Source organism: Ochlerotatus camptorhynchus, unplaced genomic scaffold, assembly GCF_037179485.1.
Source record: "Ochlerotatus camptorhynchus isolate MF236.1 unplaced genomic scaffold, CSIRO-AGI_Acam_v1.1 ptg000019l, whole genome shotgun sequence".
Taxonomy (NCBI): Eukaryota; Metazoa; Arthropoda; class Insecta; order Diptera; family Culicidae; genus Ochlerotatus; species Ochlerotatus camptorhynchus.
The window spans coordinates 834578-860821 of NW_027040511.1; the positions used below are offsets into that span (position 1 = coordinate 834578).

The 26244-nt window shown below is 39.7% G+C and overlaps 1 protein-coding gene across 1 annotated transcript in view; it reads right to left on the reverse strand.

Annotated features, from left to right (window-relative positions):
* Positions 1-24647, reverse strand: part of LOC135703022 (uncharacterized) — a 161460-nt gene extending 136813 nt beyond the window's left edge. Inside the window, exon 1 of the mRNA XM_065224117.1 lies at positions 24034-24647. The gene's annotated coding sequence lies outside the window, so the exon portion shown is untranslated. The remainder of the gene's footprint in view (positions 1-24033) is intronic.
* Between the last annotated feature and the right edge of the window lie 1597 nt (positions 24648-26244).

Consider the following 26244-nt stretch of genomic DNA (forward strand, 5'->3'; position numbering starts at 1 on the left):
GTGATTGGACATGAGGCGAGACATCAGACGAATGAAGTCTCGACCCACATCCAACCCCTTGAACCAAGGACTCTTCGACACCTTAGGGATGATCGAGAATAGCCATCGTCCCAAACTTCCTTCACTCCATTTATTTTGCCAGCTGGCGAGCGACTGTTGACGATAAATGAAGAAAAATTCATTGTAGGCGATTTGTCGATCGTAAATATCGCCTTGCATAGCGCCCACCTTAGCAAGTGAGTCCGCCTTCTCATTGCCCGGAATCGAGCAATGAGATGGGACCCATGCAAAGGTGATGACAAAAGATCTTAAAGATAAAGCACTCAGAAGCTCTCGTATTTTCATGAGAAAATACGAGGAGTGCTTTACCGGCCTCATGGATCGAATAGCCTCGACAGAACTGAGACTATCCGTAAAAATAAAATAGTGATCTGGTGCAAGTGAGGCGATCGTTTCTAGCGTATAGTGTATTGCCGCCAGTTCAGCAACATATACGGAACAAGGAGCTTGAAGCATTCGAGAGGCGCTATGAAATTCGTTAAAAATACCAAAACCAGCGGACGACTCTATTAGTGATCCATCTGTGAAGAACGATCTTGCGGAATCAACTTGGCCAAACTTTGCAGCGTAAATTGACGGAACAATCATGGAACGATGATGTTCTGGGATTCCACGAATCTCCCGCGTCATAGATAAATCAAAACTAACTGAATTGCCGAAGTCGGAGAAGCATACACGATGGGGATTATGCTGTGAAGGGCTGACATCCTGAGTTATGTACACGTAGTACAATGACATATAACGAGTTTGAGGGTTTAGCTCAAGAAGCTTCTCAAAGTTTTCGATTACCAGTGGGTTCATAGCTTCACAACGGGTGAGGAGCCTGAGGGACAATTCCGAAAACCGATCCGATAGTGGCAATATGCCCGCCAACACTTCGAGACTCATCGTATGAGTCGAGTGCATGCATCCTAACGCGATACGAAGACAACGATACTGGATACGTTCCAGTTTGATGATGTGAGTTTTAGCCGCCGACTGGAAGCAAAAACTACCGTACTCTAAAACCGATAAAATCGTTGTCCGGTACAACGTTAGAAGATCTTGCGGATGAGCTCCCCACCACGTTCCGGTAATTGTTCGGAGAAAATTGATCCTTTGTTGGCATTTTCGTCTCAGATACTCAATGTGGGATCTCCAGGTGCATTTGGAATCGAACCAGACCCCAAGATATTTGAAAGACATGGAATGAGTGATCGGCTTACCCAAAAGTTGAAGCTTCGGTTGTGCTGGGCTATGCTTCCTAGAAAAAACGACCAACTCAGTTTTCTCCGTGGAGAATTCGATACCTAGCTGGATAGCCCAAGTAGACAAATTGTCTAAGGTATCCTGTAAGGGTCCTTGCAGGTTGACCCCTGTGGGCCCTGTCATAGACACTACGCCATCATCTGCAAGTTGTCTCAACGTGCAGTTGTCACTTAGACAATTGTCAATTTCTCTGACATAGAAATTGTACAAAAGGGGGCTTAAACATGAGCCCTGGGGGAGACCCATGTAACTAAATCGAGAAGCTGTAGAGTTTCCATGAGAAAAGCTCATATGTTTCTCTGACAGCAAATTGTACAAAAAGTTATTAATTAATGGGGAAAGGCCACAAGCGTGGAGTTTGTCTGAAAGGACTTCAACCGATACTGAATCAAAAGCCCCCTTAATATCCAAGAACACAGAAGCCATTTGCTCTTTTTTAGCAAACGCCAACTGAATTTCTGTGGAAAGCAACGCGAGACAGTCGTTCGTTCCCTTACCCCTACGGAAACCAAATTGAGTATCTGAGAGTAGGTGGTTCGTCTCAACCCATTTGTCGAGGCGAAAAAGGATCATTTTCTCCAACAATTTTCGAATGCACGATAACATCGCGATGGGACGATACGAGTTATGATCTGACGCAGGTTTTCCAGGCTTTTTAATGGCTATAACTCTCACTCGCCTCCAATCATCTGGAACAATATTGAACTCCAGGAACTGACAAAACAAGTTCAACATGCGCCTCTTAGCGACGTCTGGGAGGTTCTTCAACAAGTCGAACTTGATCCTATCAGCCCCCGGAGCCGAATTGCGACACGAAAGGAGCGCGAGTGAGAGCTCCAGCATTGAAAAAGGCTGGCTGATCTCGTCTACCGAATTCGTCGTTTCGCGAGGAATCATCTGTGCCGGCACGGAATCAGGACATACTTTTCGCGCAAACTTGAGAATCCACCGATCCGAGTACTCCTCGCTCTCGTTGTTTGAAGACCGGTTACGCATCCTTCGCGCCGTGTTCCAAAGCGTATTCATCGACGTTTCGCGCGATAAACCGTCCACGAATTGCCGCCAGTATCCGCGTTTCTTGGCTTTGATAAGGCTCTTGAGTTCGTGTTCAAGAGTCGAGTACGCTTCGAAATACTCGGGTGTTCCGCGTTTCCGGAAAAGCTTAAACGCGTCGGACTTTTTACGATAAACCTCAGTGCATTGCTGGTCCCACCAAGGGGTAGGAGGTTTCCTACGAAAAGACGTTCCTGGAACCGGCCGAGTTTGAGCTCGAAGCGCGCTGTCCAAGATCAGATTGGAGAGGAAGTTATATTCCTCCAACGGTGGAAGCTCTTCTACCGACGACACGGCTTCATCTATCGCGGTCTTGAACGTTGTCCAATCGATATTACGGGTGAGGTCGTACGCGACGTTAACGGATTCCGACGAATTGAACCCACTGGCAATCGAAATGCCGATCGGCAAGTGATCACTACCGTGGGGATCCTGGATCACATTCCACGTGCAATCCAACGATAATGAATTAGAGCAAAGTGTGAGGTCTAATCTACTTCCATTTGAGGATGGACCAGCCAAACGTGTTACTTCTCCATTGTTAGGAATTGTCATATTGAAGTTATCACAGAGGTCATATATCAAAGTAGAACGGTTGTCATCATACAGTTCCCCCCAGCCTGTACCGTGGGAATTAAAATCTCCCATAATCAACCGTGGAGTAGGAAGAACTGAACAGATATCTGAAAGTTGTTTTTGACTAATCGAAACTCGGGGAGGAATATACACAGAAGCAATACAAAGGCTCTTGCCTTTAACAAAAGCCTGACATGCGACAACTTCAATACCTGGAAATTGTGGAAGATTCACTCTATAGAAGGAATGGCACTTTTTGATCCCCAAAAGTACTCCTCCTCCACGCGAATCCTCACGATCCAGTCGAATAATGTTAAAATCATGAAAAGGAAGATCGATATCTGAAGAGAGCCAAGTTTCACACAGAGCAAATGCATCACAATCATTATTGTGAACCAAAAACTTAAACGATTCTATCTTAGGAATAAGACTTCGACAATTCCACTGTAGAACAGTGATCAAATCCCCGACCTCGTTTGGAAAATTATCCATCGAAGGAGATGATTGCTGCAAGGAGGGGCCACTTTAATGTCAACTGCTTCAAGAGGGTTTTCACAGTAGGAAGCATTGCCAGAACAATGCTTTTCAGAGGATCAGAAATATCGAGGTAATTGAGGATACTGTCCACAATGTTATCAAATGAGAACAACCCCGATGAAGAAGGGGCTTGTGTTCTGAAAATCGGGGCATCGGGGGTTTTGGATGTCCCCGGGAGAGGTGGAAAATCCTGGGTATAATCAGTTCTGCGGAATCCAGGAGGAGTAGAAGTCTCCTTTTTTCCACCACTCCTTGATTTGGGCAAGCTGATTTGGGGTTCTTGATCTGCAACTTTCCGCGAACGGATGCGTTTTCGTTTCCGGGCAGAACCTTCCGGAAAACTGAAAGAAACTCCCTCCTCAGCCAAGTCAGAGCCAGACTCGTCATCTGACAAAAGAGCGAAGGGATTTGTTTCGTTGGTCGATGGCTTGGCTGTCTTAAGCATTTCTGCAAAAGACCGCCTGGAACGTTCTTTAAGAGAGCGCTCTAGTTTTTCCCCGCGTTGTTTGTACACCGGACACGACGAGAGACCATGAGGAGGAGATCCTTTGCAGTACACGCATTTTGGTGCCGTGACTGTGCAGGCGCCATCCTCGTGCTTCTCCCCGCATTTGGAACAGCGTGCCTTGCTGCCACAGTGGGACGCCGTATGTCCCAACTGCTTACAGTTTTGGCAGTTCATGACCCGGGGAACGAACAAGCGCACAGGTAGTCGAAGTTTTCCCAGCTCGATATACTGAGGAAGGGCTGAACCAGAAAAGGTCACGCGAAACGAGTCTGTGGGGGTAAAACTCTTTTTACCCTCGCTGACAGATACTGAGCCCAGTTTTTGGACATCCAGTATCTTCACCGGGGGGAGCAAGGGGTTCTTGAAACGGCCAACCGCCTGCTTCTCCAAGATCTCGGGGGTCAGACTGGCTTCGGTGACCACACCTTCGATCTCCACATCACGAGCTGGGATGTAAACTCTATACTCGAGCGTAAAGAGCTGGGAGACAGCAATCTCGTTAGCCTGCTTCAGGTTAGAAACGACAACACGAAGTTTATTATGCCTAACCTTCGTGATTTCGGTCACGGCCGAGTATCGCTTCGTCAGATCAGTGGAAATTTGCATCAAGTTCAAAGGTTTGTTTTTGGGCTGAAAGTAGACAACCCATGGCCCAGTCGAGTCATCTGGATAGGCTCGCGATCGGGGGCTTTTCTGAGACGAACCATGAATGACAGGACGTTTTCGTCTTTTCTTGCCATCGAGTGGCAAACTGGTGTCATCTTCCGACAAAATGTCCATATCGTCTTCTGACGAGACGTCCATTTTGCCGTACTAGTGGGAGCGGTAAACGCTCTACCACTGAAACGATGCTTAAAACCACACAGACACAATAAACAGAAAAAAACTACAAACACAGAAACACAAAATTAAATTTAACTGATGGGCGAGAGAAAGAAACAGGAAAAAAAACTTATCTGCTATACTACTACCACCGAGTGATTACACAGCAGCAGCGGAGCGACGCGCAGCGTGGGTGACCTTCGATGCGCGTGTGCGGGCGATCTTTGTAGTGGTGTGCTTGTATTAGGCTCGGCACTCAGCTGGACACACGATGATGGATGACCGGTATAAATGCGGAGGCAGATGCTAACACTCGATGACGATGATATGTGTGCAGGTATGCGTGATCACGCACCGATGGCAAAATGGTTGGCGAATTGGCAATCGCAAAAACAATTTTCCTTCCGATGATGCCGAAAACACACTTTCTTCTCAGAAAAAAAAACTCACTTTCAGATAATTGTTTAGCCGGGTACTATGCCAGTAATCACTAAGCGAGAAAAAACTGATAATTTAAACCAACCGAATACCGAGAAAACTTCCGAAATACCGGAGCGCGAAACAAGTCGACTGTACTTCTTGCTAGGTCGCAGTGGGATGCTGCCTGCATGTAGTAGGAACGATACACGACCACCGTTTAACGGTACGCTAAAGCCTTCCCTATTCACTCTACACAGCTGGTTGTATGGTGCACAATAGCGTACGGGAGAGAAAATAGAGAGTGAGTGATCGCGTATTAGGGTGGCCCTCGCAACATAAATGCAAGTAATATTTATACGTTTGGCGCGATCAAATATTGTTTTTGAATTCTTATGCGTCGTCAAGTTAAATATGCTTATTTAATTTAATAATTTGGTGCAGGCTTGGGAATTGTCAACCTCATGACGATAAACTATGTAACAACGACAACAACAAAAAAGTCAACGCTCATCTGACAAGCACGATGCAACAAAATTCTGCTTGAAAGACTGATCTACTGGGCTGTCTCTCGACGAAACATTTTCTATTCTTGTCTTTCTTTCATTTGGTCACGAAACATCTGTTGCGTGACGTTTTCCAGAATGACTTAGTTGTTTCACGTACGTCGGACGACAAGATTGACGGAAACTGTCGACATGGTTATTGACGAAAAAAGTCTGTCATGTCATTCTTCCATTCTGTCGCGACAAAACTGCCACTGGTCGTTTTCTAATAAACGAATGTCGCTTTGGATGCGAGACATAACAAGATAGAAATAACTGGAATTGTGTTGTTTTGACGTGATTTCACCTCTGACTCGAAGTAGCTTGAATCTTAGCGCTGAACTTCGTGTTTGCAGTGATGGGTATTTTTGAAACGGACACAACTGAAAGCTGCCGAAAATCGATGTTTGGAATCCAAGATGGCGGCGTCCGGTTTTAAAAAAGTGGGAAATACTGCCAAATACCCTTCAATATGTATATTTTCGGAATCGGGATGACGTCTAGAGACCGAAAATCGATGTCCAGCGCCATCTTTAATTTCAATATGGCGCTGGACATCGATTTTCGGCCATCTTGAAATAAAAGATGGCGGCCTCCGATAACAGAAAAAGTGGAAAAAAAAACTTCAAAATACCCTTCGGCCTTCAATATGGGTATTTTTGGAATAGGAATGACGTCTAAAACCCGTTAATCGATTTCCGACGCCATTTTGAAATCCAAGATGGCGGCTTCCGATTTCAGAAAAAGTGGGAAATACTGCCAAATACCCATCAATATGTATATTTTCGGAATCGGTATGACGTCTAGAGACCAAAAATCGATATCCAGCGCCATCTTGAAATCCAATATGGCAGCTTCCAATTTCAGAAAAAGTGGGAAATACTGCCAAATACCCATCAATATGCATATTTTTGGAATCGGGATGACCTCTAGAGACTGAAAATCGATATCCAGCGCCATCTTGAAATCCAAGATGGTGGCTTCCAATTTCAGAAAAAGTGGGAAATACTGCCAAATACCCATCAATATTTATATTTTCGGAATCGGTATGACGTCTAGAGACCAAAAATCTATATCAAGTGCCATCTTGAAATCCAAGATGGCGGCTTCCAATTTCAGAAAAAGTGGGAAATACTGCCAAATACCCATCAATATGCATATTTTTGGAATCGTGATGACGTCCTGAGACCGAAAATCGATATCCAGCGCCATCTTGAAATCCAAGATGGCGGCTTCCAATTTCAGAAAAAGTGGGAAATACTGCCAAATATACTTCAATATGTATATTTTTGAAATCGGGATGACGTCTCGGTCTCGAGACGTCATCCCGATTTCAAAAATATACATATTGAAGTGTATTTGGCAGTATTTCCCACTTTTTCTGATATTAGAAGCCGCCATCTTGGATTTCAAGATTGCGCTGGATATCGATTTTCGGTCTCGAGACGTCATCCCGATTCCGAAAATATACATATTGAAGGCTATTTGGCAGTATTTCCCACTTTTTTCTGAAATAGGAAATACCAATATTGAAGGAAATTAACATTATTTCCGGCCTTGTTTTAAATCTAACCTCCGTTTTAGAATAGATGGTTTCTTGTCGTGATCCTCCTTTTTAAACAACCTGTATAGACTTGGTCTCAGCGAACAGAATGAGTAACATATGACTAGAATAGATAGTCGCGACTGGATGGATTCTTGATTTTGTCGTGGTGATCTTGTCGTGCGACAAGAAATTGTTGTTTGACGAGAATTTTCCAGGATGACCATTTTTTAATGTATCTTGTCGTGCGTCAATGACAAACGCGACAATTCCCATATCTGATTTGGTGCAGTTTGCGATAGCTAATTCTTCTAAAATTTAGAAGCATTTTAAAGCCATTACATCGTCGGCGTAATCAAAAGTATAACGGCGGCGTGTCAAAATTGATCACGGTGTCGCGCCGACTCAAAATCATCGTGTGAAAAGAGTCGGTGGCGGTGGCATGGCGTGGCGGCTCACAGGTCTAGGCCAAACTACACGGTCCGGGGTGTAAATGCGCAATATTGGACTTCAGAAAGTTTCTTCAGCTTCCTATACTACAGAGTTTAACAGAAAGTTGTCTTCTGTCTTTGACGCATAGCCGAAATGGACTAATACAATGAAACTAAAACGCCTGACATTTCACCCAGAAAGAGACATCCCGATAACAAGACTGGCTCCTCAATTATAAACCAGTGTACCAAGCAGTACGCGTCGTAAGTGCAATTACACTCAATTTTGTTTTACGCGATTTACATTGTCTTGATTTACTTGTCAACATTTCTTAAGGTACCTACACGTTTCGATCAGATCTTTTGGAAAAAATAGTTGCGCGAAATCTAATTGCAACTGAAGAAAATACGAGCATTAAAATTTAGTCATAAAAATCGCGTAAAACAGAACTGAGTGTATGCAACCACTATCTCGACGGTGGCGTAACGATCCAAGTTAAACCGTTAAACCATTCAGCAAGATACCAGACAGTGCTTCTTCCTCTCCTTTTTAGCTACTACATCCCAAGTGGGCATGTACTCCTTGAGAGCTTTCATAATTTTTGAAATTGTTTATTGTGTCACAAGCCTATTTATTTCCAGGTAAGTCAAGAAAAATTCGAACCCACTACCTCGAGCATGGTCTTCCTTAGAACGCTCACTAGGCCAAGGGCGACCCCAACTTACTCGTTTGCATACATCGGTGGTGAGAGTAGCCACGCCAGTCCGGTATAAATGTAAAGAGCAGAAGTTACAACGACAAAACAAACAGAAGCACTACCATTCCAGAAACACTTGAGACCGACATGAGGAGCAAAAGTTAAGAAGGCAAATTTCCCTGTACCTACTGATATTTAAATAAATCCAATTAAAGTTTGCTTTAGTTAAGCTAAGCGTTGCTTCATAGGGGGTGTGGTTGTTACGTATCTGCCATGCACAGCCATTGCCGATCGAACTTGGCGCCAACATCAATTAGTTAGATCAAAGTTAACCCATGTTCACCTCCAGTTAATGATCTACCCCAAGTTGGTAATTTGTTCCAATACATAGCACCCTTCGCTCCCCTATAGATTCAGAATTAGTGTAATGCTATGTATGCAGTTCACAGTTTTTCCAAGAGATGGATTTTCCACTTGAGGTTATAAGCCATAAGTCGGAAAAATGTACGAACAAATGCACACCATTAAAGAACGAATAATGGCCTTACTCAATATACGTACATCTTCACGTGAATGCACATATTTTACGTTTATATTGTCATATTTTCGCAATTCACATTCTAAGGGAAATTGAGTACATTCCCTTTCCATGACGATGCGTATGGACTCCATACTATGGAGCTTTGAACGGGTAAACTACCATCAATGCTTTGCATCTCGTTGAAAGTGCTCTGAATGTGAGAATGAAGATGGAAAACGAAAGTTTGCAGAAAACATCTGCATTGTTAACATCCCGCAAACGAAAAAAAGAAAAAGAAAAAAAAGGGAGTCATCTTCTGAATACGTAGCTACATTGGAATAAACATTTGCGCTTCGTGGATAAATAACTTACAATTTTGCGACAAGCGATGCTGTCATTTTGTGTGTATGCATGGATTAACAAAAACAGTCTACCAGGCATCCGGGAAACCAATTTTGCCGGAAGCTGTGAGTCAACTCGCATCATGCTGGACCGTTCCAACTGAAATGCAGTGATAGGATTTTTTAATAGGGTTGAAGTTGCTCATGTAATCCTATATATGTTTCACTCCTTTGCAACTAAAATAGCTATTTTGACATTTGTCTAACCATTGGAAAAATTTGAAAGAAAGCTCCGTATAGTCTTTTTAGACATTCGAGCCTTACAAATAAGTGAATAAAAAAAATTGAAACAGTAAGTGCTGCAAAAGCTCGACCATGCACGGCGATATTGGCAAACCAGCTTTGGTTGATATTTCGGGCTAAGAGTCAGTGTCGAACATGTGCAGTTTTTGTTATTAGCTAAAATTATAACGGAATTAAATGATTTAAGTGAAACGATCCCATGACGCCATTGAAGTGAACAAGCATCCTCAACTGCCTGTGCATTCTGTGTAACAATAATGTTACACAGAATGCACGATATAACTCAAGGCTCGCTTACGGAAACCAACCAAGTTTCCCCTATCCGATGATGCTGTTAATTTGCGTTCGGTTGGCGAGGAAAGAACTATGAAAGTTTTGTTTATAAAAGTTGATAGTGCCTTTTTAACTGATGATCTACAATATATTGCATTGGTTTCGCTTTTTTAGACTAAATTCTATTCAGCAGACTATAAATATAGCGACTATAATTCTAGCTCCTATATGCATCACATTGATGTGAGCTGCGACGAACTTCTTGATTGTTGTTCCAGTGCACACTAAGAAATAACAATTTTTACACGAGACGTATTCTATCTTTGACGTATATCAAGGAACGTAAGCAAATATTCCATGTAAAATTAATTGTTCCGAAAACGGGACTTGACGCAACTTGTTTCATTCAACTGATTCTTGTGTCATATGTCGGTTTCAGTCCACCAACATTTACATGACATTTTTGTAGTGTGTACCAATCCACAAGCATTGAAAATGTTTCGTAGGAAATTCTTAACAATAGAAAAAAAAAGTGTGCAACAAATTATGAATTAAAATCTCTTTACATAATTATCTTTATAATCGATCATTTTGAATATTTGTTCTTGGTTCTAGTGATGATAAGGATTGTTAATTATTTTACTTTGAATAAAAGAAAAATCACCTAACAACAATTGCCACTATTACTTGAACTTGATTTTAGAGTTGCTTTGTATTTGTTGAAATATTTCATGGCTCATAAAAGTTGATGTCAAGAGCAAAGACATTTAAAAACATTTTTTTAAATTTATTTTTATAATCGATTAATCAATTAACTTATATGATGCATTAAATGTAAAAATTATGTCGTTATTAACTCTTATCTTAATATTTTGAATTATTGGAAAATTTTGATATATATGTAACTTTTAGTGAGGAATTAAAAAAATGGATAAAGTACCCGTTTGATTTTGGCATGGTTCGATTTTGGTAACTAAACCACAACCGTTCGTTCTGGCGTTAACATTTCAGTTTTTGGCTTGTTGCCAAAATCGAACGGTTGATAAACATTTTTGTTTTGGAATTTATAGCATCAATAACTTTTTTTTTTTTTTTTATCTAGTTCGTTTATTTGTAAGGCTCAATCGCGTTAGCTTTACGGAGCCGATAATTCATTGTTCTTTGTTTGTAACAAAATTCACTTAATTCTATGTCTAGTAGGAGTTGGGCCGATTACTCGCGGCTTACTCGAGGTTAGAGGGGTACATTGTCGAAGGATAGGAAAAGGGGAGGAGCTTGGGTAGGGTTTCGTTGTCTCATCAGAGTGATGTCGCCAGTATGAACGGTAGTGTGGTTCTAGATTCGTCTGGAGTTCGACCGGCTATGGTGACCAGTGGGCGACGATGAGACTCATCGAGACGGGGGACAAGACAAACAAAAACTAATAAAGAGAGACAAAAGACAAACGAATTAAATTCTTATACTAGACATTTGCAGAAACACATAAATCGACTGCATATAGCAGAGATCGCGGGTACCCAACACGTCTCTGATAGGAATATAGGGTTGTCTTCCTTGGGCCTCGAGGGTATCAATAACTTTTATTTTCTACAGCTCCGGGAAACAAGTGTTTGCCCCGTCTTACTATCAAAGTAGGAAAGATGTAAGGTCATGGCTATACGTTACTTTTATTTTCCTGTTATGGTATACGGAAATTCCATATGACGTAATAGGAACATACTATACAATTTAAACATAAAGTCATGACGAATACAATTGATTGTACAAAATTCTCCAAATAAACTACATATAACAAATTAATAACAAACTGCCATGCGTCTCCATGGTGGCTGCATAATAATATGGAGTGTCTTGGTACTTCAGGAATTATAAAATACTTAGGGTGGGACTTATTTTTCAAAATCTTTCGGGGACACGTTTTCTCATGTGGAAAATGATTATTAGGACAAAATGAACAAAATGAGCGTTTTTCGTTATATATTGGACTTAGAGGCCTAAGTCCAATATATCGAACGAAGTTGATTTTCGATAGTGCGTCTTTAAGTCACTTGATTTAACTATTCGAAAAAGCGCGAGAATCACAGTGACAAAAGTTAAGAACAATGTTTGGGACAAAACGTGCAGCAAGAAATAAGATCCGTCGAAGAACTTCTACGTGTAATGCAAGAGCATATCAAAAAGTAAGAACTAGAAGAATATAATTTTTTTCGATTTGGTAGTGAAGGATGCCATTCAAAAAATGAAAAACTAAATGAATCGTCGTAAGAACAATTAAGTGAAGAATGCTATTAAAGAAGACATACAGTTCCTCAAAGATCAAAGGAACGTATCACGTCGTCAGGCCGTTATTGGTGGACAGGACACAAATTATCGAAGGGTACAGAAGCTAAAAATAAACGTTGCGTACGGAACAAGGTAAGCCAATTTTACTTGCTATTTAAGTTTGAACTCATCAACTTCATCACGTCGGTTGCATCTTTTGAACATAATGACAGTGAGGTCAATGATGAGGCAGCACAAAGAAGTTCAAGGAAAAGAGGTAACAATAATGTCATTTCTTCAGAACTGGCACAAGCATTGGACGTTTCCAAAGTTAGCAACAGGAACGCTACTTTAATTCTCGCTGGTGCTGCTAAGACATTTGGAGTAGCCATTGAAAATATTAACATTAACGTTACTTCAATCAGAAGCAAGTGCAATGAGTCTCGCAATACCATGACTGCAAACTTGATGGAAACATTTGACGCAGATGAAGTACTAGCTGTTCATTGGGACGGAAAAATGATGTCCTCACTTTCTGGTTCCGATAAAGTTAACCGTCAAGCTTTACTCATTAACGGTATTACAACTAATCAGCTTCCGGGGAAACCTCCGTTAGAACATGGTACCGGTAAAGCGATTTCTTAGTATGTTATTGAACACTTAACAAAATGACGTGTTTTGGACAAGGTTAAAGCTACGTGTTTTGATACAACTGTAACTGACTGTGGCTGTAAATACTGGTATGATGCTCAAATAATTTTAAATACAATCAGAGCAACTGAATATTATACCATCCACAGGTCTTGAAATAAAAATATTCAAGCAGTTTCAACAGCAGTGGCCCAACATCACTAAATCCAAATACAACATCCCGAAAACACATTCTTGTGTTGTTATACATATGTTTAATGCAGCCCCGTGCAGAAATCATAGCTTTTGCGAATAACAAAATTGCTGTAAGATACTTTTAAGAGTATTAAAAGTTTGATTTATTACTTTCTGACTTCTTACAGACTGGCCAACCTCGCGATGATTACCTGGAACTGCTTGAACTAACAATTATCTTCCTAGGTGGTACTATTACTAAAAGACGTAACATCGACATACGTTGAAGCATTGTTTACAACTATCCGTTCTGTATTGGCACCTCAAACCGATCTTCGACTCATCTCAAGGCTGCATCAGTTTAGATCTGTTAACTTGGCTGTGGCAAACAGTTCCCAAAAGAAATTTTTGTCGCACACTTGGTATCTAAGCGAGGAATTAGTTGGGCTTGCTGTATTCGGCGAAAGTCTTCCCGACAAGGAGTGACAGAATCTCGCACAGTCGGTTCGATTAAAACCAGGAGGTGAGAAACCATAGAGAAATCGGGATCTACCATTCAAAGACTTGTTGAACGCAACAATTTCAAGTTTAGCAACTGCAAACACAGCAAAATTGTTTGATACACTAGGTATAAACAGCAGTTTCCTCAGTGTTCCTGTATCGTCCTGGATCAAGAATGAAGCCTATATTCATGATAGGAACATTACCCAAGTAACCAAAAGTTTCGCATTCAACGATAAAACTAACTTCCAAGTTCCATAAAGTTCGAATAAAGTTCTGACAGAACTTTCAAGTTTCATAAAATTCAAATAAAGTTCCGACAGAATTTTCAAGTTCCATAAAATTCAAATGAAGTTCCGCGAGTACTTTCTTCCCAAGCAACCAAAAGTTCTGCATTCAACGATAAAAACCCACTTTCAAGTTCCATAAAGTGCATATAAAGTTCCAACTCAACATTCTGTCTTCTTTAGAAACTATAGAAAGCACACGAGGAACTTCTGGCTCCAAAAAGTTCCGATGCGTACTCCTAGCAACTTGAAGTTCAAAATAAGTTCCAAAACGGAACGGTTCCGGAACTTCTTGGCAACTTGAAAGTTTCTAAAAAAAAAAGTCCGTCATAGCCCACATGAAGCAATCCGCACAAGTCTTTATTATTAACAAAATTTAATGTACGTCAATATGAAATGATCAGTGGCTCATCAAATAAATTATAATTCTTATATTTCTGCAGTGCATCAACATTCTATCCAAACATAAAAAACAAAGGGCAATTTCCTGGATTCGAACCCTTGTATTCAGCATGCGAGCTACGAACGCTAACCACTACACCACAAGTATGTTGGAATTCAATGCGGGCAAACACCAATTTAAAATTCATCAAGGTGTTGTGTTTCGTATTCAAGTCAGTCAGTTGGCACTGAAAATTCCAACAGTAGGCGGGACAACAGCTCACTTCAATATATCTCAAATGACGTAGCGGTTCGTGTTTGGGCTCTCACGCAGTAGACTGGGTTTAATTCTCCAAACAGCTCAATAATACTACTACTAATGCTGATAAATCTTGCACGTTCATACCTACCTTTAGAAATAACTTTCAAGAAGATCTGACTTTAGAATAAACTTTCATAAAAGTGTGAACTAAATATAGAATTGGTGTAGAGGACAAAACCTTTTTTAACTTATTTTCCAACAGTTCCGTTCAAGTTCCGCCAAAAGCTGCTTAGAATGCTTTTCAATTATGGTACCGGAACTTTCAAGTTCTTATAACGACTTAAAAATGAGGCTGCATAGAATTCTATAGACCACCTTCAACCAATCTGCTTAAGCCACAAATAGCCTTTTATCAGAACTTTTGGTTACTTGGGTTCTCGATAATTTGAAACTCGTAAACGAACACGCTGAAAGGGCTATCTGGCAAATCCATGATTATAATCGTAATCTAACTCAAAACGAAGAACATTTCAAGAATCTTCTTGTAAAAGTACTATTGTTGATAAATATTCGTCATAATGAGGTCATAGGCCGTGGCCAGGGTAGACGCGACACGCAACGCGATGCGATGCGACCCACGCAAGGAATAATAATAAATAATAAGATTCTTTTGAATTGGTCGCGTCGCGTCGCGAATCGCGTCTACCCTGTCCGTACCCATAGTCGAGGATTGGATTTTATGGCTTAATAAATTTTCTGAAAAATATATTGAACACATTTAATTAATCATTCTCTCTTCTCTCACTTTTTCAATTTTCTCCCTCCCTCTCATTCTCGCGTTCTCGCTACATCTATTGCGTACTACATCTAGCACTACCAAAAATACTGTTTGCGCTAGATCATAAAGGGCGAACACGAAATTATTGCGACACCGAAAATGTCATGCCAATTTTCTTATAATGTTTAGAATCAAACCAAAATTTTAGGGTAGTTTTATACATATATTTACTTCAAAAATCAAAAGAAAAGTTAATCGATGGAGCCTTGAGTGTAAAATTGAACGCATTTTCGCTTGATGCCCTCCATCAAAGTCTTTACAGTGTCATCCGGTACCAGTTTCTCAGTTTTTTTTTCATTTTCTTAACATGTTCTTCTCGTCTTTGACTGTCTTCTTGCTCTTCCGAAGTTCCCGCTTCATTATTGCCCAGTACTGCTCCACCGGGCGCAGCTCCGGACAGTTTGGCGGATTCAACAACAATGGACAGAATTGGCCTCATACCACTCCAGGACAATTTTAGAATAGTGGCATGATGCCAAATCTGGCCAAAATAGCGGAGCTTCGTGGTGCTGCTGCAAGAACGGCAAAAGGCGCTTCTCGAGGCACTCAGATTTGTAGATCTCGCCATTTAATGTGCCCTTTGTCACGAAAGGCTCACTCCTCAGTCCGCAAGAGCAGATGGCCTGCCAAATGAGATATTAGGAGGCGAACTTCGACATTTTCTTCTTCTTAAATTTGTCGTCCACATCGAACTTGCTCTTGCCGGTGCAAAACTCCAACCCCGGAATTTGCTTAAAATCGGCTTTTATATACGTTTCGTCGTCCATCACACAGCAGCCATATTTTGTCAGCATATTCTCGTAGAGCTTCCGTGCCCGAGTTTTAGCCGTCGATTGTTGCCGCTCATCGCGGTTTGGGAAGTTCTGTACCTTGTATGTATGTAGTCCAGCTCTCTTCTTTGCATTCTGGACGTAGCTCTGCGACATGCCGATCTTTTTAGCCAAATCACGGCTTGAGACGTTGGGATTCGCTTCAATCATCCGCTTCACCTTTGCCTCCGTCTTTTTGTTCTCCGGTACCGGTTTTCTTCCAGCTCCTTTGCCGTGGTCCAACGTCAACCGCTCCTGGAACCGCTTCAACACTCTGGAGACGGTTGAATGGTGAATGTTCAACATTTTTCCCAACTGCCAGGAAATTCCAGGTGTTTGGAAAGAATTTGTTCTTTCAACTCACGTTGGTTCACCTCCATTTCCGTTGAATCGAAAAACACGACTTCGAGTTTGACAGCATGTACACAATACACATCAATGAGAAAGTGTGCAAAATTTGGTTGATTTTTACCCAATGGTAAAAAAGTTATGTCCTGTTGAATGTGTCGCAATAATTTCGTGTTCGCCCTTTATTCGTGGGCGTAAGTCCAAACCTGCTATGCCGTATATCTCAAAACTGGCTAAAGATATCGCCCAACGGACAAAATTTCCGTCCCGTAGGTTTACAAAATCACGTTTTTACTCACTAGACTTGTTCGAAAATCTCGCGTAAAATTTGAATAGGGCCTATTCAAATTGATCGATTCTCTTCATCGACTATCTCTTTGGTTTACCACGGCAACATAAACGAATTTTTCGCTAAGCTCGCAGCACAGTTTGACAGAAGATGATGTTAGGTTGCGCCTGAAATAAATTGGAAATTCATTTACAGTCGGGTTATTCGCGAAAGAGAAAATCGATGAAGAGAATCGATCAAGAATGCTAGGCCCTTTTCTCGTGTTGCGCGAGAAATCAGCTTCGTTTGATATATTGGAGTCAGGCCTCTGGCGCCACATCTAAATCGTAACGAAAAACGCTCATTTTTGGATATGTTGTGACCCTAATAATAATTTTCTCTCATGAGAAAACGGGTCCCGAAAGATTTTGAAAAATAAGCCCCACCCTAATAATACATACATTGTCACAATCAACTATCTTTAACGACCACGTCGTAATACTACTACCATTACACCGTAGGAAACGTATTCACTTGGAAACGAGGATTATGGATGTTTGCCACGGATAGTGTCATTGATATCATTTTATGATCGCCAAAATGAAATGGTCCCGGCTACCGTTCGTTCGTCCTCTGCCATTCATCACTAATGCGTGTGGATTGCGCTCCAGTTTGAGTGGCGTGTCTGGTTCTGGTATATTTTCCTCACATTATTGCCCACCCGCTGAAACTGGTTCAAGAATGGAAAGTCAGTCAGCCAGTCAGTTATCCAACACGGAACCGTTCAGCGTCGATTGGGAGTGGGAGTGAGAGAATTGTATGCAGCAGGACACATGGAGTGCGTTTAATTGATTTGAACGTTAATAAAATTTTAATGTCTTGATGGAATAACGAAGAAGGATTAAAGTGTAATTAAATTATCTGACGGTATAAATAGACCAAGTTTTATTGATTTATTTACGCCGGGTTTTTGGTGCAGTTATTGGGATTCCACCATATGCCGACGCAGAGATGGAAACCTACATGAGTTTACAATACCACAGATCAAAATATTTGAATGATTGCGTTTCCAATACCATCAACACCGCTGAAATGTTTCCATTCAACAAAGCGTAAAAGTTCAACCTACATCTACATATTGCATAAAATCAACAGTTGGAGTTAGTCACACCTGCTGACACGTCATGAAATACGGATGTTCTGTGGAGAAAATCTATAGAAAAGTTGGGGTGGATCCTAGAATTTCTTAATAATAGGCAATTTTGTTCCTTATCGAAAAATATTGGACCCGTATTTTATTTTTATTTCACCATAAGGGATGCCCTTCGGTGCTAGAGCGGTCTGAAAATCAGTATTTTCCTAATTTTTATTTATATTTTTTGAACTATAACTTTTGATCCACTGGACCGATTTTTTTTATCAAAAGGTCAAATGAAATATTATTAAATCTAGGTTTTATGAAAAATTGGAATATGGACTTTAAACGTGGTTGTATATTGAATTTATTTTTATTATAACCACTACGCCGGAACCGTCCTCTAGCACTCAATAGGGACATCTGGAAAAAATCGGGTTCTTTAGGGGTATTGCGGTAATTACACATTCGTAATCTGGATTAAAAATGGAACTAAAATCTAAAATTTCATTAATGCAGGTGAAACAGGTCAGAAGGGTCTAACTCAAAACGTAAACAATTACTCGTCGATTTCTCACGAATGGCCACACACCCACGCAATCTAACAATGAAGACGGTAGATACCGTCTGATAGACCAAATGTCAAAATGTGGAGCCAGATGGACATATGTTTAGATTCTGGAGAGTATTGAAATTACTAAGTATTATTTCAACAACAAAATTAGATATTTGTACTTTCAACTAATTGTAGAGTACGGCAGTGTGAAAATTGTTTATAGAGAGTACTTCAACACTTTAAGTCTGATATTTGTCGTTAAGCATCTCAAACTATGTAAATCGTTAACTTCACGCATGTAGTAATACAAACATAATTAGTTAAAAGTACATAACTCCAGATGGGAGCTTACCATCAATCATACGGTCATTAGTCGAAAAGTAAGGTACATCTAAGGTACGTGAGCAAATCGGCGAGTTTTAAAACCAACTTCTAGAAAGCAATTTTAGACTCGGCAGCAGCAGCCGTCGGGGTGACAAATGATCAGTCGGATAATAACAGCTCGATTCCACGACGAACAGTTCGGAACGTTCTGGTCCTGGTCCTGACAGCTCGAATGTTTTGGTTTTATTATTGACCTTCCGAGCATTAGTCCGTAATCAGCTGTTCTTGACCATTTTAGCGATTGCCCTGGTTTTGGTATCCGCGGTGGTCCGAATGTGTGAACGCTGGCTGATTCTTTTGATGATTTATATATAGCTTCGGAAAGGCATTGGAATGCGTGCTGAGGGGGAATCCATGGAGGGCCTTGGTAGAAACTCCCGGTCACGGTTTCAAGAACAATTGAGAACAAGAATGATTAAATGCGAGAAAATGCTAACTAATATTAACATGAAGGTATAGTGCGATAATTTATTAGCTAGATAAAGTTCTGAAGAGGATAGATTGATAAGTTCCGCTAGAGCACGGCAGTGTGAAAATTGAACAGAAGTAGAAATTGAGCGAAGGGCCATTAATGCAACAATACTAATCAAATGCGCACTCCTTTACGTAATTCATACTTTGATGGTTGAGAAGATTTGTCGCCTGTGGATTTGATGACATTTCCCGAGAAACCGGAAACAGCCCAAATTACAATCTAAATGCTTGGAAGATTTATTCTTATTTTATTATTGTTTTATCATAGCGTCGCTGACAACCTATGGTTGTATTATGATTTTATGTGGCGGTTATAAAATTAGGCCGTAGTCTTTACTTAAACTATTTTATAACTACCAAATTAAAACTCAGCCTATATAGTTTTAACTATGGCTTTAAGGTGGTTATGTATCCCTCTTTAAAACTGAAGAATAAAATATACAACAATATTTTGTGACATACTTTTTTATGACCATTATAAAACTTAAAGTTCTAATAATACATCGTTATAACCTCAATACAACTATCATTCTTATCAAAAGCCTAAGATTTACAGAGAAGAAATACATTATAACAATAACAGAAAATACACTGTAAATCGTGTAAAGAATTTTCGACAAATAATGAATTCTTCGACGCAGAACAGTATTATTATAAATGAACATCGAACTATGGATCCAACGCCTGCAAATCCAGTTGTTTTGGATACCGAGAATACAATACTGGAAAAAAATCGATACCAGGAATGATGTTGGCACTTGTAGACGCACATAATCAAATCGATTTAGATTTGACAAATGAAAACCTTTTCAGTGCTTCTGAGTATGAAGAGGAAGAGACAATCGCTAATGTGGAACTGCTCGAGGATCTACAGTTTTGGGCTCTCGCGCAAAGAATGTATACTACTATTCTGTATAATATTCACCTTAAATATTGAACGGCATGATCTGAAATGTATTCAAGTTGATTAAAAGTAATAAGACTTGCTAAGACAATATGCTAGAATATAATTTTTAACACATTGTCATTAATTATGATTTCACACATCGAACATCAACAGAACAAAACCACAATAAAATTTTATCAATGCAACCCATCAACCAAATAAATCCAAATTAAACCCATCAAATGAATCAAAATGTTTTGCATTTAAATTTTATCAAGTTTTTCAGGAGCGATTTATGTAATTGAAACATAGTTTTATAGTAGTCTTCAAAAGGTTGGATTATCTTTCAGGCCAGGAGAAAGTTTTACAACCACGTGAAGTATATAATAGGGTAGAGTGCTACTTCGTCGTAATCGTCCATTTCCGTTCTATCGATCATCTTTTCAAAGATCAATAATATCAATGATTTCACGATGCGTTAGTTCATTAGCTACAACATAAATCCTGTTAGAGCGCATTGTGTGAATATTTATGCTCATTGTTCTCAAAACAAAAGAAGCGCTCCTAGCAAATCCCCTTTTTCTACGTTTATCCGTAGGACTAAGAAAATCTAATGGCGTTTCAATACGTTAGGACGGAATCGAAACTCGTAGAACGAATTTAGAATCAAGAAGCACTATTAGATTTTAAACAATATCTCAACAATTTGTGACTCTTTATCAAATCCAGCAACGGTACGTATGGAAAAGTGAATAAATATAGAAGTCATATTTGACAGATGTATTACATTTTTTGTTTAAACTCGGTCAGAAAAGAAAGGTAAAGCGCGGGTTATGCTTAGTAGGACGGAAATTAGATCTTATAACTGAAATAAAATCGATGCTCCTAAGCTGGTTCACATTTCAAGTTTTTTGGTTGTCATGGAAAGTTTTATAATTTGGCTGTAAAACTTCGATAAAACAAAAATTGTTGCTTAGGAGCTCAGCAATGAAGTCTGAACAACCAGCCTGTTTCAACTGATTTGCTGAAAGAGCGATATGTTTGGATACTCTATTCCGTTAACAAAATTAAAACACTTACACATCAACATGATTTTATATTTCATTTCGATTTCAACAGATTAAAACTAGTAATAATATAAGTTCGTACGCGATGAAAGTTACAAATTGATGGAAATGATGGAATTGATATTAGAACTTTACTTTAGAGTGGGATACTCATAGGAGTAAATAATTAGATTTTGGCGCCACCTATGCGGTTGAGTATCAAACTATCCTAATTATTGTGAGAAACTTCAAGAAAATACTTCGTTTCAGAGCTATTAATTTTGTTCCGCTAGATTGCATTCCTGGGCCATAGTGCAGTTGCGCATAGGACCAATGTGAAATACTTCCATCCAGAGCTGCTCCTTGCTTTTGTCTTGAGCTAAGCTCAGGTCGGATTTCTGTTATTTCAAGACCAACAATTGAAATGGCCTTAACTCCATTTTGTAAACAAACCTTGTAAGGCCATTTTCTCGCGAACCGAAGTCGGCAAAGGCAAACCAACATAATGAACAGGTAGGAGAAATTCTCCTCTACCTGTTTGTGGTTTAGGTTTGCAAATGTAGGTTTCGGTTCGCGAGAAAATAGGCTTACAAGGTTTGTTTACAAAATGGAGTTAAGGCCATTTCAATTGTTGGTCTTGATTTTTTCCTATTTATTTGTTGAAATCCATCATCATGAGCCCATGGGTCTGCCTCTGATGCAATGACCTGCTGGATTCCAATCCACGGCTTGCTTGAATATTTCTATTTCACAACTTTTCATAGTGTGTGGCCGACCCACTTTCAATTCCGTTCTCGAATTTCTGTTAATATCGGTTTCTGATAACACGGCGTTCGATATACAGATGTGAGGTCGGATATTTATTATTTGGAGCCGAATAAAGTATTTGTATTTTATAAATAAAAACGGGCTCATTTTCCCCGTTAGCTGCCTTCGTAAACGATATCTAACTTCCTTTTCGATGCGTGTCCTATTTCTACGAGCCATATAGTGCTAGCAAAATTATGAAGACTGCACATTGTAGTCGAAATACGTATCTGTCATGGTGTTGCTAAGTGGAATAAAATGTTTTTTTTTGCACTCATGAGTATTTCAATTACAAGGTAATTTTTTAACTTTCACATATAGTGGTGCCTTTTCCAAGATCCCCGTCGAATTTCATTGAAAAATATCATCTGGACTCAAAGTTTCCCATAGCTAGCGAAGAAGATTTCCTTCAGAATACACCCCAAATCCAATTCTACAGATTATTAGAGCACACCATAAAAGGAACGTATATCCATGACTGGTAAATCTGCCATAGTCATAGTACAAATAATTAGGTCTGAGACAGGCATTGATGGATTAATCAAGGTGATTGATAACCTAAGCTATGTTTTTGTAAAATGTTGACAATACAAAATTATTCAAACAAATTTTGTTGTATGGTTAGTTGTTATAGGCGCAATGCAACAGAGATTATGTAGATGATTTTAATGTTTCACAAAAACAGTCAGGATCTTATGATTTTGATTCAATGAGGGATATCTAGTCTTCATAAACTATCATAAGATTTACCGAATCATATAAAACAAGACATAGTTACATTTCAATTTAATTCACCACTAAGGAGTCTGTGTTTTTTTTTTTCTTCCCTTTGTTCGAATCATACTCACTATGGAAAAGTAATGAGGTATTCTTTTTCGATACAGGTAAATAATACATACTTGCTCTTCTCAAAAGAACCCTCATTCAATAGTAATTTTCCGCATCATTCGAAGCTTTCTGGAACGCGTCCTCTCATCAATCAAAATAGGCTTCATAAGAATCCGCTTTCAATTGTTATGTTCCATATCATTTGATGAATTCTGGGAACTCTCCAAAGACGCAGCCTCTTATCAATCAAAATAGTTCTCACATGAATACTATTATTTGAAACATTTTAGGACTTCTTCAAATACACGCCTTCACACCAATAACAATAGGTCTTCTTAGTGACAAAAACAAGCGATGATACTGGCATTTGACCTTGCATCGGAGCACTGGTCCGAACCTTTTCTTGTTTCCAATGTCAAATCCGAGGTTTATAACCGTCAACAAAGAGCTTAGGATGAGAGTTGGATATGGTAGACCTTATAGTATAAGACTTATACCAATGTACCACGAAAAGGTGATCTACCAGCGATACTAGTCGGAGTTAATCCATAAAGTGATAATCCTCGATAATTAATTCTTAACAAATTGAAACAAAATGTAGACGTTGTATAAGTCAACTCTCAAGTACAAACGAATTAAGTTTTGTTTCCTGATACAGTGTTACAAAACAATCAACACAGTATCAAAATCATACCCTTCTATTTAAAATACCACAACAAAACTTCAGAATGAAAATTAACGTTCTTCGCCACATAATCAACCACCATCGATTTCGTCTCCCAGACAGAGCTATTGTTGATAATAATTGTCTATTTTCACGTCCATCAATTAGCAAAATGTGCTGCTTGCTCTACGAATCCGACAGAATTCACCACGGGAGATTAATGAGCGTGCAATCTATCAATATCGGAAAGCTAAGATTTTCGGATCGGCTACGCAATATATCACCGCGTGGAAGTAAACGTGCTTCCCCTTGAGAGTTCGCGTCCCGTGCGTCTCCACTCTGTCTGGTCTCTATTGCCGGTAGCGAACCACATCTAACGCTGAATGTTTAGGAAAATCACAGGTCAACAGCGCCATACGAAACACATCATCACAAAACATAGTGATGTAGCACTCTACTAATCGCATAGCATCGTCGACTACTCATGCGTTACTAAATTAGAACTGTACGATATATAGGTCACACATCAAACTTAAAACTTTGCCCGATTGCGATACTTCGGCCCCGTGTCTACGTGACTATGAGTTGATGACTTACCGCTTGTTAATCCAATGGATCACGGAGTTTAGCAGCAAAATTTATCAAATCGAGACACGTTCCGATATTTTCACTAGACCAATCCAAAACACCCAGCTACAATTCACCAGTTACTGTAGGCCAATGTCGTGAGCCTCCCGAACCAATCACACTCTGCTTTCAACGAACTCTATTTGAACTTTATCGATTCCGCCTCACGGATAGCAACTACCAGCACACGGGGAATTAATCCATTACATCACTTTTTGGGAAATTCATCACATCCGACTAATAATGCTCATTAATTATTTGGTGCCGGTGGCCGTTATTGATTGGAGATATTTTTCACGCACCAGTGACCGTTAACGTTGGTAAACAAAAACCCGCCGGCCAAAATTTCCGTTTGCACACACTTGAACGCACTTATCAATATCGTCGAAGCCCTATTATATCTACCGCGTGGGGCTTTCCTAGAAGCATTCACAACGGATCTAAGTTTGGCTCTAGCCTTTCAACTCACACTCATCGTAATCCAACACAACGCTCAGGTTTGATGTTAACTTCTTCGCTTTCTTCATTCCAGCGGTTAATATATTGAACTACACCGAAAACATCCTAAGCATTTCACCGCGCACGACCAGTCGGAAGGAAATCTGAGGATAAACTAAACAAGTGCTTCCACTCTTCGAAATCATCTGGTTGTGGAGATAGTAGAATGTTCGTGTGCATGGTTGGCAGTGCTTCCAGTAATATTGATGGATCTTGCTCCTCACATATTTAATCATCAAAAGATAAACCTTACCATGCGTCTCCTTATCGATTTTTATATGAAGATTCATTAGGTTTTCGCACTGCTTCAGACAGCATCAGAGGACGAGCCACCTCTAAACGGTGGAAAATCTAGTTATCTAATGTCGACTAGTTTTAATAAAACTTGTTTGCTCAACATAAAAAAATCGTCAAGCTCGTGAGCGGACCTGGTTCAATGGAAACCGCCTTGTATTCAAGGAGAGCTTGAGAAAAATTGAATATCTTAAAAATAAATCAAAGCAAACTAAAACGATTCCAAAATGAATTGGTAGGGTAAAAGCAGCTATAGTTGCTACGACATAACATAGTTTGCGACATAACACTTTATGATTAATAGAATCGAAAGTTTTACTAAAATCCAAAAGAACTAGAACTTTTGGATTACGTTTGTCAAGTGCAGTTTTTATATCGCTTTCTATTTTAATCAAAGCTGTTGTAGTGCTGCAATGTTTACGATTTCCAGACTGCAGAGAGTATAGTAACGTATTATGAATCAGATAATCTTTTTTTCCCTTGATTTGTTTTCCGCCTATCTTGTTTTACGTGCTGAGCACCAATGCTACCGATGCCAGGGAGGGAGCTCCCACACCTTGACCCTAGCTATCGACCCATCAAACTCATGAACCGGGCGGGGACCAACGGCTTTACGGCTACTGAATCAGATAATAGTTTAGTTGTTTTTGTTGTTCATTGGGTTATCAATTCTGCCAATAGGTACAACGCGTGCTATCTTCCAAAGTTGTGGAAATGTTGAAGTTGTTAAAATGTGATTGTATAAGTTCGTTATGGTAGGAAGTATGTCAACAAGAGTTTTTATTTTCAAAACATTGAGTCAGTGGTGTCCCGTAACCTCACTTTTTACCTGTGCACCAACTTTCAAAACCAGATTTAATGCCATATTCATACTCGAATCGGCTGGAAAATACACTTAATCTTCTAGTTTGCTCGATATCTATCCATTGCAAGCAATATTTTGATAATTGTTTATTTTTGAAAGTTGGTGCACAGGCAGATTGAGGTTAAGAAAACGCCACTGCATTGAGTGGTAGCTGGTCAAAGCCGATAGAATCACTGGACGCGGAATTAAATACGGCCAGGACCCCGCAAAGAAAATAACAATTTCTAGAACAGTTAAAACTTCACTGACACCTTACTAGCTATGTTAACTTTATACAAAATAGTTTTGCTATGGTTTACGGAATGTAATCAACATAAAAGAAACACTACTTTCTACTGTTACAGTTTCTGCTATGTTCCAGCTACATTTTGTTACGGTTGATCAACTATTCGAGACTATATTAAACTATTACAAAACATTACAAACAAAAGTTGTAATCAACATGTACAACGCTTACGTGTTTCGCTTATGGTTGCTTTATGTTTTTACACTTGGCACAAATAGAAGAAAACGCTTTTGTTTGG